This window comes from Pseudorca crassidens, chromosome 2 (genome assembly GCF_039906515.1).
Source record: "Pseudorca crassidens isolate mPseCra1 chromosome 2, mPseCra1.hap1, whole genome shotgun sequence".
Taxonomy (NCBI): domain Eukaryota; kingdom Metazoa; phylum Chordata; class Mammalia; order Artiodactyla; family Delphinidae; genus Pseudorca; species Pseudorca crassidens.
In genome coordinates this window covers 131,005,793-131,022,647 of record NC_090297.1, presented here as the reverse complement: position 1 = coordinate 131,022,647, position 16,855 = coordinate 131,005,793, and the positions used below count along the sequence as shown (strand labels likewise).

At 35.3% G+C, this 16,855-nt stretch overlaps 1 protein-coding gene and 1 non-coding gene across 10 annotated transcripts in view; both read left to right on the top strand.

The window, feature by feature from the left end:
* The window catches only part of COP1 (COP1 E3 ubiquitin ligase), a 273,107-nt gene that overhangs the window by 224,962 nt on the left and 31,290 nt on the right, over positions 1–16,855 (top strand). The window lies entirely within an intron of this gene.
* On the top strand, positions 9,695–9,835 carry LOC137220368 (small Cajal body-specific RNA 3). The gene has a single exon (XR_010941667.1). It is a non-coding gene; the product is annotated as a small Cajal body-specific RNA 3 (non-coding RNA).

The window sequence follows — 16,855 nt, the reverse complement described above, 5'->3', positions numbered from 1 at the left end:
GAATTTCATTTCCCTGTTTAATTTGAAGGAGTTGTATACTAGATTTCTGTTTCCCAGTGGCCATTTGTAAGACCAAATATGCTTATAGTAAGATCATATTGTTTATATGTAAGTCAACCAACAAATCAAACTTTGTTTTATGTCATGTGTAGCAAACTGTCTGAGAAACTCTTTGGTTTGCATTATTTCTCTCTTGATTCAGCTCTTAAACTCACAAATGAAATAACTGCTTCCAATTCCAGGGTGTCCTTTAACCCCAAGGAAAGAAATCCTCTGACAGTTGGACATAACTCACATCAGAATAGAAACTTTCTTGATGTTGAGAAGATGGGGCAAAAAGTTTACTAAAGGCAGTTTTCAAAGAAAAAATGAATTTTGACTATTTTTAGAAATTCTTATTGAGTGAATTGCAACACCTTCCAAGGACTATAGCTCTTACATATGAATATTTTACAAATAACAGTGGAAAGAAAAATATGTCATTAAAAAAAACCTCTCTAAAATGTTTTGAACATCGTTTGTTCCCATGTTCTTTACTAATTAACTCTTAATGTGATATTTCTGTTACTGTAATTACTGCATTATTTTTTGCATTAATTGGCAAAAAATATCAGTGAATGTTCTGATAGACTCTTACTGCCACAGATTAATAGAAAGTGTTATATTTTAGTTTATATTGCACCTTAATAACCTCTGCTTCTGTCATGTTCCTCTAATGAAGAGTTTCTGTTCTAATCACTTAGTATCTTAAAGGATTATTATGAAATGGAAAAATCATAGATTGATGTTGTTTTCCTTTCTAACGTTGCTCTGAAGTTTTGATTGTACAACTTAACCTATGTGTAAAATGAAAGCACAGATGCAGAAGTGTTCACGTTTTGTACATATAACTAATAGTCTTTAAATATTTTCATGAGTTAGCACCCTTCTCACTGCTCTGTTAATATTGAAATACTAAAAGGGATAGAATGAGTGGTAATTCTGACACTTCAGACTAGTGCTGAGTTAGTTGATACAATTGACTAGTTTTCCAGGACTGAGCTTTTTTCTTAAAGCTCCTTATTAAATCAAATGTGTATATCAGATTAGCAGTTACCACATTTGATTACTGTTTATGGTCCTTTGGGGCTTTTCAGTTCCTCTAGTACAAAACTCTTAACTTTGGATTCATGGAACCCACCCCACAAGGATCTTCAGGTCCCACTAAAAGCGTATGAAAAAGTTTGTCATGTCCATGTAATTATTTTTCTAAAAAGAGAGTTTATTCCTTTTATTGGGTTCCAAAAAGGGATCAAAACATTAGTAATTAAACATCAGTGCTGAGCTTCCCTGGTGCGCAGTGGTTGAGAGTCTGCCTGCCGATGCAGGGGACACAGGTTCGTGCCCCGGTCCGGGAAGATCCCACATGCCGCGGAGCGGCTGGGCCCGTGAGCCATGGCCGCTGAGCCTGCGCGTCCAGAGCCTGTGCTCCGCAACGGGAGAGGCCACAACAGTGAGAGGCCCGCGTATCGCAAAAAAAAAAAAAAAAAAAAAACAGTGCTGAAAAAATGTAGTCTGGCAAGTTGTCTTGATAGGGCTGTGAATTAAATTGTACTAGCAATACCAGTTATTAAAAATTATAAATATTTTTTCTGCCCTCACTTTGAAGTTTACATTATTTTTTTAAAAAGTTGTATTGAAATATAGTTGATTTGCAGTGTTTCAGGTATATAGCAAAGTGATTGTTACACATATATATGTATATGTGTGTGTGTATATACATATATATATATATATTTATTCCTTTTCAGATTCTTTTCCATTATAGATTATTACAAGATATTGACTATAGTTCCCTGTACTATGCAGTAGGTTCTTGTTGTTTATCTATTTTATATATACTAGTTTGTAGTGTGTCTCTGTTAAATTCAAATTCCCAATTTACCCTCCCCTCCCTTCCCATTTGGTAACCACAGATTTGTTCTCTGTGAGTCTATTTATGTTTTGTGAATGTTTATCTGTATTGATCTCGAAGAGACAGCAGCAAGTGGTCTTGAAGCAGGGTCTTAGTTCCCTGCCCAGAAATTGTACCTGGGTAGCCTGGCTGAAAAAACCAGGAATCCTAGCCGCTAGATCACCAGGGGCTAGAGGCTGGAAGCAAAGTTCCCCCGGCTCTTGCCCATTTGAAAACTGAATTCCTCAAAGAGGCAAAAACTGCAAAAACAGGTACAAAGTTTATTATTAGAGATACAGCATAACATGCGGGAGAGCACACAGAGAAACAGTTTATTTATTTAAGATAGAAGCAAGGCAGAAATACACACCCAGAGAGAAAGGGTGTGGGTGTCCTCCCTAATGAGGAGCGCAGTAAAGAGGGGGTTAAATCATTTATATAGGGCAGTTCTTCCAGGTCTTTGTTTACCTTTGGCCAGTTATCTTGTTTCTTTTTTCACACCTGACCTGCCCTAGAAATCTCTCCAACATGCATGCACATCTTTTTGCCAAGATGGATTTCAGTGCAGAGGCCTGTGGGAGATTTGACAACATTTATTATGGGGTCGTGCCCCTCCCTTTTTGACCCCTGAGGAGCTTTTCTGTGCGTGTGCAGTTGGGGAGGTAATAGATGTGGTCGTCTTATCTCTTTACTCTAGCAGAGCTCAGCTCGGGGCCTAACTTTGTCTTTGGAGTGTCAGGGAAAACAAAGCTCCAATTTACTCCGCTCGACAAACTCCAGCTGTCCAGCCCAGGGCCCCATCTACCTCCTATCTCAGTATCATTTTTTTAGATTCCACATATAAGTGATATCATATGATATTTGTCTTTCCCTGACTTAATTCACTTAGTATGAAGTTTACATTAATTTTTATATATCTTGACAGACTTAAACAAAGAAAAAGTCACAGAATAATTATATAGAAGCTCTTTATTTTAATTCTTTTATTCTTTTCCTCTACCTCTTCCAATCTAGATTTGTGTTATCTATTATTTTATGAGAGAGAGAGAAACCTTATCACTTTGCCTCTGTTTATTTGTTTCCTCATCTTGTATAAAAGTAGGTAACACCAGATTTATTGCCTGTTGTAAAACTCAAATGAGCTTTTTGGCTGTGAACAAGCATTTTAACTCACATGACATTACGTTTATGCACGGTACATAATGTTACGTATAGAACAGAAGAGTTCTAATACATAGTTAAAAAGTAACTCCATAAAAATTGCTAATAATCTGCATAATCTCACAAATAAAAAGCAAGAGCAGGTAAATAAGACCATAAAAATATCTTTTTTTCCCATCTAAGATATTAAATGTGTTTGTGAAAATAAGTTTCAACCTCAATTAGCTATCTTTAAAGGTATATTTTATAGGGTTATGCCAAGGGTTATCAATATAACTTTGAAAAAATATAAAGCATGTTTTAACAGGAGCTTTGTAGGAAGAATCATTTATAGTGAAATATCTGAATTTGAAATAAAAGGACTGAATCTATCATTTGTGTCCTGTCTTACAGTCTGTTGATTCAGTATGCCTGGTGATAGATTCTGTGAGTGTTTATAGGGTATATAAAAAAAAGAATGTGAAATGAAATGCTTGTGTTATTATATAGGTAAAAAGTAACAAAACAGGATGTTGAGCTATTTATATATATTGGCTTTTTTATATACTCGCTGTTTTTGTAAATGGAAAATCATTTATTGTTCTGTGCATAATTGCCTTGCTAACTGCTTTGCATTATCATGTGAGTTTTTTGATGTAATAATCTTGAAACAAAAGATCCTTCCTTGGGAAACTTAGTAGGTCAATGGTTAAGAAAATACAGTAACTGTACATTTTGCATGACCAGTTAACACACATATTTTTCAGTAAGATTCTTTTTTCTGTTTAAGTACATAAAGTTCCATTTTCGTTCCTCTCAAAACAAGTAGGACATGGTAGAGACATAGTAGATGTGCACCAGGGTGGTTTTGGAGAGGGTCGCTAGTCCCTTCCTCCAGCCAACACCACATGAGGTTTCTCAGGATTCTCTCCAGCCTTCCCTGGTGGGGTTCATGGAGGAAAAGTTTGAAGAGTATTCTACCACCTGCGCCCCCGCCCCATGCACACACACTGTTTACAGCAGCAGGGGCCTCACGTGCTCATGCTAGCTACCCTGTAGCGTTTTCTTAAACATTAATCTCCCTACTGGCTTATCCAACTATTTCTGTGCCAGGTAAGCAAATACTCTGGTATTGTCTCTCCCTGCAGCTGCCAGTTTCTTCTCATTTTCGCTTATTGTGACTGTGACGCAGTTCTCTAGTAGTTTCAAGAAATGTCATTAATTTGAGGTTGTCTAGCTCTTGTTGTAAGCACAGGAGCAGTACTCTTTCCAGGTTTCTCCATCTCTAAGCTCAGCTTTCTAGTTTTTAAGACTCGAATTACGTCTACAGATATAAATAAATATAAGGAGTTTTTAATAATCAGTTATCATAGACTTCTGTTCTTGCTCCTTAAACTTGTGTATTGTCAGCATATTTCAAAACTGTGTTATTGTCAGCATATTTCAGAACTATGTTAAGAGTAAATAGATGTTTTATTTCTTGTAACATTTTAGAGATGATTACTTTTTCAAAATATGATTTACAGTATATATCCATCCGTAACCACCACCCCCCCATATCACATGTAATCATTCAATCTAGTGACAAAAGTAATCTCAATTACAAAAGGCAATCCAGTATCTGAATTGGTAGTGGCAATGGAATCATCTATTTGAAATTAGTTTTCTAATGAAAGTCTCAATATACATTTAGCCAGAGGCAAGAATTTTAAAAGTGTGAGGAAAATATTTAGGCTATCCAGAAATTGTGATGTGATCTGATCTTAACCATTAGGAACTTTTTGATTATTTAATCTCAAATATTGGGTGTTTCTATAAAAATTTGCCAGATTTATTTTATGCAGCTGACAGGTGTGAAGACACACATTCATGCCAATTTGGCATTCTACCTATGAATTGCTGTAGAAATTCCAATAATATAGGCTATTGCTATGATTTATTATCACAGGAAATGTTGGATTGATTTTTTTTAATTTTATTAAGCACAGTCCTATTCTTTGGCATTTTATAAATTCAAAATCAAATTTATTCAAGTACAAAGTTTTAACCATTAAAAACTGGAATCTTAAGTTTTGGTATGTGATCTAAGCACAAATGCGATCCCATTTTCTTTTTAACATATCTTGAATCCATCATCCATTTCTACCCCTGCTACTCTGACACCACTAATTCAGGCTTTCATCATTCCCTGCAGTTACTTCTCAGTAGTCCCAGGCTCATTTACCCTGCGCTGCTTAAACTCCTTCAGTGGAGTCCCAGTGCTTACAGAATAAAATCTAAGCTTCTTGATGTGACATCTAACAACACCCTCCTTCATCAGGCCCGCCACCTACCTCTCCAGTATGGTCACCTACCACTTGCATAGGCATTATTTTATACCTCAGCAACACTGAACTGCTTAAAGATCCTCAAACACCCCTGATGGAGTTTTTGTTTGTTTTTTTGAATTTTAACCTTTGTGCCTTTGACTTTGCTGCTCACTGTGCCTAGTTACCCTTTCCTGCACCTCTGTTTGTTACATATTGTAATGTCATTAGACTGAAAGCCCTTTAAGGTACAGTGCTGGGTTTTGTAGCCACAAAAGTAGTGGCGCGTTCTTTGAGCGGATGACTGCCATTTGATTGATCTAGCTGTACCTTTTGCCCATCGTTGAAATGATTTATATCATATTCCTAATGGAGTACCCTTCAAACTTTTTGAACACTTTTGGTGACAGGGAGCTCCTGATTCATAAGGAAGTCCATTGTATTTTTCCTTATCTCTAAATCTTACAGAGTTACCCTATAAAAACAGCTCTTATCTTTTTTTACCCATCACTTCATAAACAGTAAATATCTTTAAATGTGTAATGTTCAAGAACTTGTGGCTCTGCATACAGTAAAGGTCAACATTTTTTGAATAATTTTCATTATTCAAAAAACTCTTTACCTCAGATTTACTTGAACCCTTTGGGGGTATAATGTCACTTGAAAAAGTAGGCAAAGAGTTCAAAACTGTATTCTGTGAAGTTGTGCTGATTTCATGTACTTTACACTTTCATGGACTAGTTTAAAATATGGGAATAGGAGACTGAAAGGAAAGAGAAGAATAAGACAATTACTAGTGTATGTAAACTACACTAGTATAGGTAACAACCCAATATTGTTTCCCATTCCATTTTATTTCTTTTAAATTCTCATAGATTTCCATTTGGGAAGTTAACTTTACTTCTCAATTTCTGTGAGCCACTTGTGTAATTCAAATACCAGTACTGAATATAATATCTTTTAACCAAATAAATTTATATAGGTTTGTAAAAGTATTACGAATAACCTTTACATGTATAATCATTCTCGTTGAACTCAAAAGCTTTCATAGGTTAAGAAGTCTTGTCCTATTTATCTTGGTATTATGTTGGCCTTGCATGGGATCTGGTAAATAGGCACTCAGTAAATTAAAACAAACAAACAGACAAACAAGTAAATCTTTTCTCTCTACTTCCCTCTCACCAGCCCCCTGACCAAAAGTAGAAAGATGCAGATTTCTCCTTTCTTTGAGTTCAGCATTTATAGAGAGTTTCCATTATCTATACTAGTGTTTTTCAAAGTATGGTCTACTGATCATCTACTTCAGAATTACTAATTACCTGAGTTATGTATTAAAAATGCAAATTTCTAAACCCCAAACTTACTAAGCCAGAGTTTGAGGGAGAGACCCAGGAAGCTCCATTTTTTGTTGTTGTTTTTTTTTATGGGATGCATAATTCTCTTTCATTTTATTAAAAAGCCTAGAATTACATGAAAGAAGCAGATTTCCATTCCCTACATAATCAGCCTTGTGGAAATTTATAGAGATCCAATAGTGTTTTCATCTGGGAAGGGGGAAAAAAAGTGTTTTTAAAGTGTTTCTAACAGTGACCACCACAGACCTGTTCTTCATTTCACAGGAGTAATTAGGTACTATCTCAAACCCTTCCAAGAGCCACATAAGGAGGCTTTCCAAGGTTCCTTTGGAAGTTGATCACTTTGGAAGCTCTAAAGACCGACTGTAAGGGAAGCATTCGGTAGTAGGCTGGGGTTCTTGTTGATCTCCTCAGTGGCAGAAATAAAGGCTAGAACATTCTTCTGGTGCTTGTGGAAAATCAGGATCTTAAAGCTCATCAGAGCTTTAAGTCAAAGATCTATCTCCCAAAAGGCCGCACATCCTTACGTTTAATCAGCCTAATTTGACCAAATGTTTATCAATGTATGATAAAGGATACAACTCAGGAACAGCCAAGTGGAAAAGATGCATAGGGAAAGGTATTGGTGGGGGTATAAGGCATGGGGCTTCTGTGCCCTCTCTGCGCAAGCCATCTTCTCATCACTTCCATGTACCTCCAAGCCAGAAGCTCCAGAACCTCCATTTTTAACACACTACTCATGGAATTCATGTGTAGTAAAGTGCTGTAAGATATCAGTTTTTGAGTTTTTTCCCCCTTATTGTATTTGCTTTGTAAATATTTGTTGAATTTAACAAATTAGATTTTATCAACCTATCTTTTTTTCTAATTATTCATCAAACAACAATACTTTTTTTCAAATATCTCCTATATTTGTCTCTTTTCATTCACTTATGCACTTCGTCTCCCCATTCCTGTTTCTTCTTTTACCCCCACTCCCATAGATTACTTCTAATCCCTTTATGTCCTTAATCATTTTTCAGAGGAATTCAGATAGAGTGAAACATTGCTTATTACTATTGCCTTTGATTGATCCAGAAAAGTTTCTTTCAAACTCAATATTTGCATGTAACTCCAACTTGTATATTTGGCCCTCGTTAAAAATTAGGGGAAAATTTGATAAATATATTACGTGAACTTGTCAATTATTTTAACTTTTTCACTTCAGATACCTTTGTCTAGTAAAAAAAAAAAAATTATATTTTGCCCTCATTATTAAATATGATCCTTTAAAAAATCCAATTCCAATTATAGAAAAAAGTATAATAGAAGAACTGATTCAAAGGTTAGCTCAGAATTAAATTTAGTAGTAATTAATTAAGAGGTCAACCTTTAAAATAAGTATAATCTTATACATGATTTTTAATTGTTACTCCTCTATCTGCTTCTTTAATGATTCCTTTTTCCTTGTGTATTTGATCTTAGGCATCATATCTAAACTGTTGCCTGTGTTCAAGATTTTCAAGAATCTAGAATAATGCTACTTGTCCAACCTTATTTCTGTTTGTTGTTTTTTTTAAAGCACAAAACATCCATTAGAAAAGTTTCTTCACTGTCCCATCCTATTCCTATTTTTACCTTTGAACTTGTGCTCATCGTTGTTCCTTATATGTCTATATTGCCTTGTCCTCTCTCTTCCATTTATCTAAATCCTCTCATCCTGTCCCAACCCAACCCCTACTTTTCTAGTCCTCTCTTAAGCATTTCATTTCCTTGGTTTCTGGTTTCTCACAGGTACTCATGCACTTATAGAATGCCCTGTACCAGCTGTCATTCAAGTGTATTTGGTTCTAAGGTTGTATGTCATTAGTGTTGCCTTAGTTATATTTCTTGCTTCTACTTTGAGAGCAAAAAATGTCAACACTAGCAACTGCCATAAGAAAAGCTACTTCATTTTCTAGGAAAGAGTTACAGTTAAGATAAAATTTAAGTCTTAATCTGGAGAGTCTACATTATGTTTTTAATCAATTTTATAAGATCATAAATCTGGTGATGAAAATAATACAGTAGTACAGTCATACTTGAGAAAACTGCCCTTTAATTGTAAAGAAATTTAGGTTACAACGTCTTAATAAGAAAAACTGCCACTTATTTGTTTGGTGCCTAAAATATGCCAGATCTTTTTTGGTTAGGTACGTTACTGTGTTTTCTTTGAGTCTCATAAAAATTCTATGCAGTACTTAAGATTATCTGTTTTATAGTTAAAGAAATTGAATTTCTAAGAGGGTTGGACAGTACTATGGCAGAACCAAAATGCAGGTCCAGTTCTCCTTGTCTTAAATTAATTGCTGTTTCTACTGCATTACATGGTATTCCTAAAAGAGTACAGAATTCTTGGAACAGCTTTGCCAGAGTACTCTAGAAGAATTTTGCAAATAGCGCCCTTAGAAATGCATAGTTCCATGCTCAGAGGCCCTCCTTTATATTAATCAGCAATAAAGAGTCATTTTTCCCTGTCAGATATGCCATTGCAAGCACCTCGTTCTCAAGCTTTATTCAGGAGCGCTTCCAAGGTCAAGAGGTGTTGATACGTGAGGGAAGTTGTCTGGCATTGCAAGGAAAATTAAGTTGATTAGGCTGCTTGGTGAGAAGGGAGAAGACTTAGGAAAGATTTGGAACGAAGGAAGGGTCGTGAAAATGATGTGATATTTTTGTGTATTTCAATCCTCTTTCTCTTGTACATGGTTTTTACAACCTTTTCTTCCTGAATAATGATCATTTTGAGTTTGTATGCTAAGTGTACCTTTTTAATCTTTCTATTCTCTGAATCATGATGTTTTTGGGGGGCTTTTGTTTTTGTTTTTCCTGTAGTTTATTTGAATGCATTAAAGTGTATTTAAAATGAGGATTTGATGCAGACAGGAGGTTGGTATAGAAAAGACTGGATAACAAAAGCCTTCTTAATAATGAAGCACAGCAAAAATGGAACCTGCAGGAACCAACCATGTGGACAAATGAAAAAATGCCTTTTGTCTACAAATTGCAGTGATCCTACATTAACATGGAGGTCTCTGTCTGGCTTAGGACAGCTGGCTAAGTCTGATCGTTCCCCTCCATACAGCCTTTAAAACCAACACTCCAAGTACTGCTTTCCTTGCCATTTTGTTTACTATTTCTACTGATTAAGTGTACTACATTATTAACAGACTACCAGGTGTGGTTACTTCTGCATCCATCTTAACTAGTTTTTGAGGTATATTATCGTTTCTAAAAACTAGATATTATTTTTTTTTGTTTGATTAAGGAAACTATAACCAGGAAGTAGAATGAACACAGAAATATTATTTTTCTGAGGGACCACATTGGCTTAACTAATCCAGGGTTATCAGAAAAGGTCAGTCAATATTTTAGATACGAAAGTATTTAAAGTTAGCTTCCATGAATCATTAAGAATTGATTTGTCATTAAGAAAGTGATTTTTCCAAAATACAGTTTATGTAATCTTATAAGTCTATAACCAAATTTCAGGAATGACTGTTTCCGGGGAAAAGCTTGCTACTAAGTATTAACCTAGTACTAAATTTGATATCTTAGTTTTTCATCGTGTGTGTTCCGCAGTAAGTTGTGGGGAAGGGTACGGAAACAGGGGAAGCAGCTGCCGTGGCATTTCTAATGCACTGAGGTGTGATATACAGCACCAGGGTATGTAAGCCATTGCTGGGTTTATTTATAACTAATTGTGTGAGAATCCTTGTTGGTGGTTCTGAAATCCCAAATTTCTTACTCTGACCGGTTATTGCATTAGACCATTGTTGAGTAAGTAGTCTTATTTTTCTAGGCTCTTTAGAAGTCCTTATTCTACTCTGTTCTTCATTTTAATAAACCATTTCATGATTTTTTACTCACTTATGTTATTTTTGCTCTGCACTTTTATGGCCAAGGGTATACTAAAAACAGGGACAATCAGATATGTAATGGTATAGCTGTATGATTTTTTATGATAGCTTGGTGCCTATGCCTGTTGTTAAATTTGTTTTTTATTGAAGTATAATTGACTTACAGTATTACATTGGTTTCAGGTGTTCAACATAGTGATTTGATATTTTCATACATTACAAAATGATCACCATGATAAGTCTAGTTAACATCTGTCACATACAAAGTTATTATATTATTGATTATATTCCTGTGCTGAATATTAACAATCCCATGATTCATTTATTTTATAACTGGAAGTCTGTACCTCTTAGTCTCCCTTACCTGTTTCACTCATCCTCCAACCCCCCTCCACGCTGGCAACCACCAGTTTGTTCTCTGTACTTGTTAATCTGTTTCTGTTTTGTTATGTTTGTTCCTTTATTTTGTTTTTTTACATTTCACATATGAGGGAAATCATACAGTATTTGTCTTTCTCTGACTTATTTTATTTAGCATAATACTCTCTAGATCCGTGTATGTTGTCGCAAATGACAAGATTTCATTCTTTTTTATGGCTGAGTAGTATCCCATTGTGTGTGTGTGTGTGTGTGTGTGTGTGTGCGTGCGCGCGCATGCCACATCTTTATTCATTCATCTATTGATGGGCACTTTGGTTGCTTCCATATCTTTGCTATTGTAAATAATGCTGCAGTGAACATGGGGGTGCATATATCTTTTCAAATTAGTGTTTTTGTGTCCTGTAGGAAAATACTTAGAAGTGGAATTGCTGGATCGTATGGTAGTTAAATTGTTAATATTTTTGAGGAACTGTTTTCTATACTGTTTTCCATAGTGGCTAGACCAGTTTACATTCCCATCAATGACGCAGGAGGGTTCCCTTTTCTCCACATCCTTGCCAACAATTATTTGTTCTCTTTTTAATAATAGCTGTTCTGATAGGTGTGAGGTGATATGTCACTGTGGGTTTTATTTGCATTTTCCTGATGACTAGTGATTATATCTTTTTATGTGTCTGTTTGTCATTTTTATGTCGTCTTTGGAAAAATGTAAGTTCAGTTGTACTGCTCATTTTTTAACCAGATTGTTATTTTTCAATGTTGAGTTGTTTTAGTTCTTTGTATATTTTGGATATTAACCCATATCAGATATATAATTTGCAAACATCTTCTCCCATTCAAGTAGGCTGCCACTTTGTTTTGTTGCTAGTTTCCTTCACTATGCAAAAGCTTTTTAGTTTGGTATAGTTCCATTTGTTTACTTTTGCTTTTCTTTCCCTCATCTGAGGAGACATATCCAAAAAAATATTGCTAAGACTGAAGTCAAAGAGCATACTGCCTATGTTTTCTTCCACAAGTTTTATGGATTTAGCTCTTACATTTAAGTCTTTAATCCATTTTGAGTGTATGGTGTGAGAAAGGTGTCCAGTTTCATTTTTTTGCACGTAGTTGTCCAGTGTTTTCAACACTGTTTACTGCAGAGGCTTTCTTTTCCCCATTGTATATTCTTCCCTCTTTTGTGATAGAATAAGTTACCATATAAGTGTGGGTTTATTTCTGGGCTCTCTATTCTGTTACATTGATCTATATCTTTTTTTATGCCAGGACCATACTGTTTTAATTAGTGTAACTTTCTACCATAGTTTGAAATCAGGGAGCATGATACCTCTAGCTTTTTTTCTTCGTTCTCAAGACTGCTTTGGAGTCTTTTGTGTTTCCTTACAAATTTTAGAAGTTTTTGTTCTAGTTAAGTGAAAAATGCCATTGCTATTTTGATAGGAATTGCATTGAATCTGTAGATTGCCTTGGGTTAGTATGGCCATTTTAACAATATTCTTCTAATCCATGAGCATGGTATATTTTTCCATTTGTTTGTGTCATCTTCAGTTTCTCTTATCAGTGTCTTATAGTTTTCCAAATACAGGTTTTTTTGTTTTTTAAACCTCCTTAGTTAGATTTATTCCCAAGTATTTTATTCTTTTTGATGCGATTGTAAATGGAATTGTTTTCTTAATTTCTCGTTCTGATAGGTTTTTTTTTTAACATCTTTATTGGAGTATAATTGCTTTATAATGGTGTGTTAGTTTCTGCTTTATAGCAGAGTGAATCAGCTGTACATATACATATATCACCATATCTCCTGCCTCTTGCATCTCCCTCCCACTCTCCCTATCGCACCTCTCTAGGTGGTCACAAACACTGAGCTGATCTCCCTGTGCTATGCGGCTACTTCAACTAGCTATCTACTTTACATTTGGTAGTATATATATGTCCATGCCACTCTCTCACTTTGTCCCAGCTTACCCTTCCCCCTCCCTGTGTCCTCAAGTCCATTCTATACCTCTGCGACTTTATTCCTGTCCTGCCCCTAGGTTCTTCAGAACCTTTTTTTTTTGTTCAGACTCCATATATATGTGTTAGCATATGGTATATGTTTTTCTCTTTCTGACTTACTTCACTCTGTATGACACACTCTGGGTCCATCCACCTCACTACAAATAACTCAATTTTGTTTCCTTTTATGGCTGAGTAATATTCCATTGTATATATGTGCCAAATCTTGCTTATCCATTCATCTGTTGTTGGACACTTAGGTTGCTTCCATGTTCTGGCTATTGTAAATAGTGCTTCAGTGAACATTGTAGAACATGACTCTTTCTAAATTATGGTTTTCTCAAGGTGTATGCCCAGTAGTGGGATTGCTGGGTTGTATGGTAGTTCTATTTGTAGTTTTTTAAGGAACCTTCATACTGTTGTCCATAGTGACTATATCAATTTACATTCCCACCAACAGTGTAAGAGGGTTCCCTTTTCTCCACACCCTCTCCAACATTTATTGTTTGTAGATTTTTTGATGATGGCCATTCTGACTGGTGTGAGGTGATACTTCTTTGTAGTTTTGATTTGCATTTCTCTAATGATTAGTGATATTGAGCATTCTTTCATGTGTTTGTTGGCAATCTGTATATCTTCTTTGGAGAATGTCTATTTAGATCTTCTGCCCATTTTTGGATTGGGTTGTTTGTTTTTTTGATATTGAGTTGCAGGAGCTGCTTGTAAATTTTGGAGATTAATCCTCTGTCAGTTGCTTCATTTGCAAATATTTTCTCCCATTCTGAGGGTTGTCTTTTCATCTTGTTTATGGTTTCCTTTGCTATGCAAAAGCTTTTAAGTTTCATTAGGTCCCATTTGTTTATTTTTGTTTTTATTTTCATTTCTCTAGGAGGTGCATCAAAAAGGATCTTGCTGTGATTTATGTCATAGAGTGTTCTGTGTATATTTTCCTCTAAGAGTTTTATAGTCTCTGGACTTATATTTAGGTCTTTAATCAATTTTGAGTTTATTTTTGTGTAAGATGTTAGAAGTGTTCTAATTTCATTCTTTTACATGTAGCTGTCCAGTTTTCCCAGCACCACTTATTGAAGAGGCTGTCTTTTCTCCATTGTATATCCTTGTCTCATTTGTCATAAATTAGGTGACCATATGTGCGTGGGTTTATCTCTGGTCTTTCTATCCTGTTCCATTGATCTATATTTCTGTTTTTGTGCCAGTACCATATTGTCTTGATTACTGTAGCTTTGTAGTATAGTCTGAAGTCAGAGAGCCTGATTCCTCCAGCTCCGTTTTTCTTTCTCAAGACTGCTTTGGCTATTTGGGGTCTTTTGTGGTTCCATACAAATTGTGAAATTTTTTGTTCTAGTTCTGTGAAATATGCCACTGGTAGTTTGATAGGGATTGCATTGAATCTGTAGATTGCTTTAGGTAGTATAGTCATTTTCACAATATTGATTCTTCCAATCCAAGAACATGGTATATCTCTCCATCTGTTTGTATCATCTTTAATTTCTTTCATCAGTGTCTTATAATTTTCTGCATACAGGTCTTTTGCCTCCTTAGGTACGTTTATTCCTAGGTATTTTATTCTTTTTGTTGCAGTGGTAAATGGGAGTGTTTTCTTAATTTCACTTTCTGATTTTTCATCATTAGTGTATAGGAATGCCAGAGATTTCTGTGCATTAATTTTGTATCCTGCTTCTTTACCAGATTCATTGATAAGCTCAAGTAGTTTTCTGGTAGCCTCTTTAGGATTCTCTATGTATAGTATCGTGTGATCTGCAAACAGTAACAGTTTTACTTCTTCTTTTCTGATTTGGATTCCTTTTATTTCTTTTTCTTCTCTGATTGCTGTGGCTAAAACTTCCAAAACTATGTTGAATAATAGTGGTGAGAGTGGACAACCTTGTCTTGTTCCTGATCTTAGTGGAAATGGTTTCAGTATTTCACCATTGAGGACGATGTTGGCTGTGGGTTTGTCATATATAGCCTTTATTATGTTGAGGTAAGTTCTCTCTATGCCTACTTTGTGGAGGGTTTTTATCATAAATGGGTGTTGAATTTGTCGAAAGCTTTTTCTGCATTTATTGAAACGATCATATGGTTTTTCTCCTTCAATTTGTTTATATGATTTATCACATTGATTTGCATATGTTGAAGAATCCTTGCATTCCTGGGGTAAACCCCACTTGATCATGGTGTATGATCCTTTTAATGTGCTGTTAGATTCTGTTTGCTAGTATTTTGTTGAGGATTTTTACATCTATGTTCATCAGTGATATTGGCCTATAGTTTTCTTTTTTTATGATATCTTTGTCTGGTTTTGGTATCAGGGTGATGGTGGCCTCGTAGAACAAGTTTGGAAGTGTTCCTCTCTCTGCTATATTTTGGAAGAGTTTGAGAAAGATAGGTGTTAGCCCTTCTCTAAATGTTTGATAGAATTCGCCTGTGAAGCCGTCTTGCCCTGGGCTTTTGTTTGTTGGAAAATTTTTAATCACAGTCTCAATTTCAGTGCTTGTGATTGGTCTGTTTATATTTTCTATTTCTTCCTGGTTCAGTCTCGTGATAGTTTTTTATTTATAGTTAGAAACACAACAGATGTCTATATATTAATTTTGTATCCTGCAACTTTACCAAATGCATTGCTGAGCTCTAGTAGTTTTCTGGTAACGTCTTTAGGATTTCTGTGTATAGTATCATGTCATCTGCAAACAGTGACAGTTTTACTTCTTCTTTTCCAATTTGAATTCCTCTTATTTCCTTTTCTTCTCTGATTGCCATGGCTAGGACTTCCAATACCATGTTGGATTAAAGCGGCAAAAGTGCACATCCTTGTCTTGTTCCTTATCTTAGAGGAAATGCTTTCAGTTTTTCACCGTTGAGTAAGATGTTGGGTGTAGGTTTGTCTTATATGGCCTTTATTATGTTGAGATATGTTCCCTCTGTACCCACTTTGTTGAGAGTTTTTATGGTAAATGGATGTTGAATTTCGTCAAAAGCTTTCTCTGCATTTATGGAGATGATCATATGATTTTTATTCTTCAGTTTGTTCATGTGTTGTGCAAATTGATTTGCAGATATTGAGCCATCCTTGTGTCCCTGGGATAAATCCCACTTGTTCATGCTATATGATCATTTTAATGTATTGTTGAATTCGGTTTGTTAATATATTGTCAAGGATTTTTGTAGCTGTGTTCATCAGTGATACTGGCCTGTACTTTTCTTTTTCTTGTGATACCTTTGTCGGGGTTTGGTTTCGGGGTGATGCTGGCCTTGTAGAATGCTTTCTGAAGCATTCCTTCTTCTTCAGCTTTTTAGAATAGTTTGAGAAGTATAGGCATTGATTCTTCTTTAAGTGTTTGGTGGAATTCACATGTGAATCCATCTGATCCTGGACTTTTGTTTGTTGGGAGTTTTCTTTATTACTGATTCAATTTCATTACTGGTAATTGGTCTGTTCATATTCTGTATTTCTTTCTGATTCAGTCTTGGGAGATTGTACATTTCTAGGAATTTATCCATTTCTTCTGTGTTGTCCATTTTATTAGTGTATAATTGTTCATAGTAATTTCTTATGATCCTTTGTTATTTCTTTAGTGTTGATTGTAACTTCTCTTTCATTTCTGATTTTATTTATTTGGGCCCTTTTTCTTTTTTACTTGATGAGTCTGGTTAAAGTTTTTAAAATATTTTTGATAACCACCCCTGATAACAGTACATGTTAGGTATGTTCTAATTGTGAATACAAGTTCCTTCAGATACCAAATAAAATGATTAGGTCTTATCAGAAAAACAAGTAAGTTGGGGGCAGAGAGGATATATGGTAATCTGGTGATTCTGGTGTAGGTAGGTAGGTGATTCCTTCCTGTGTGT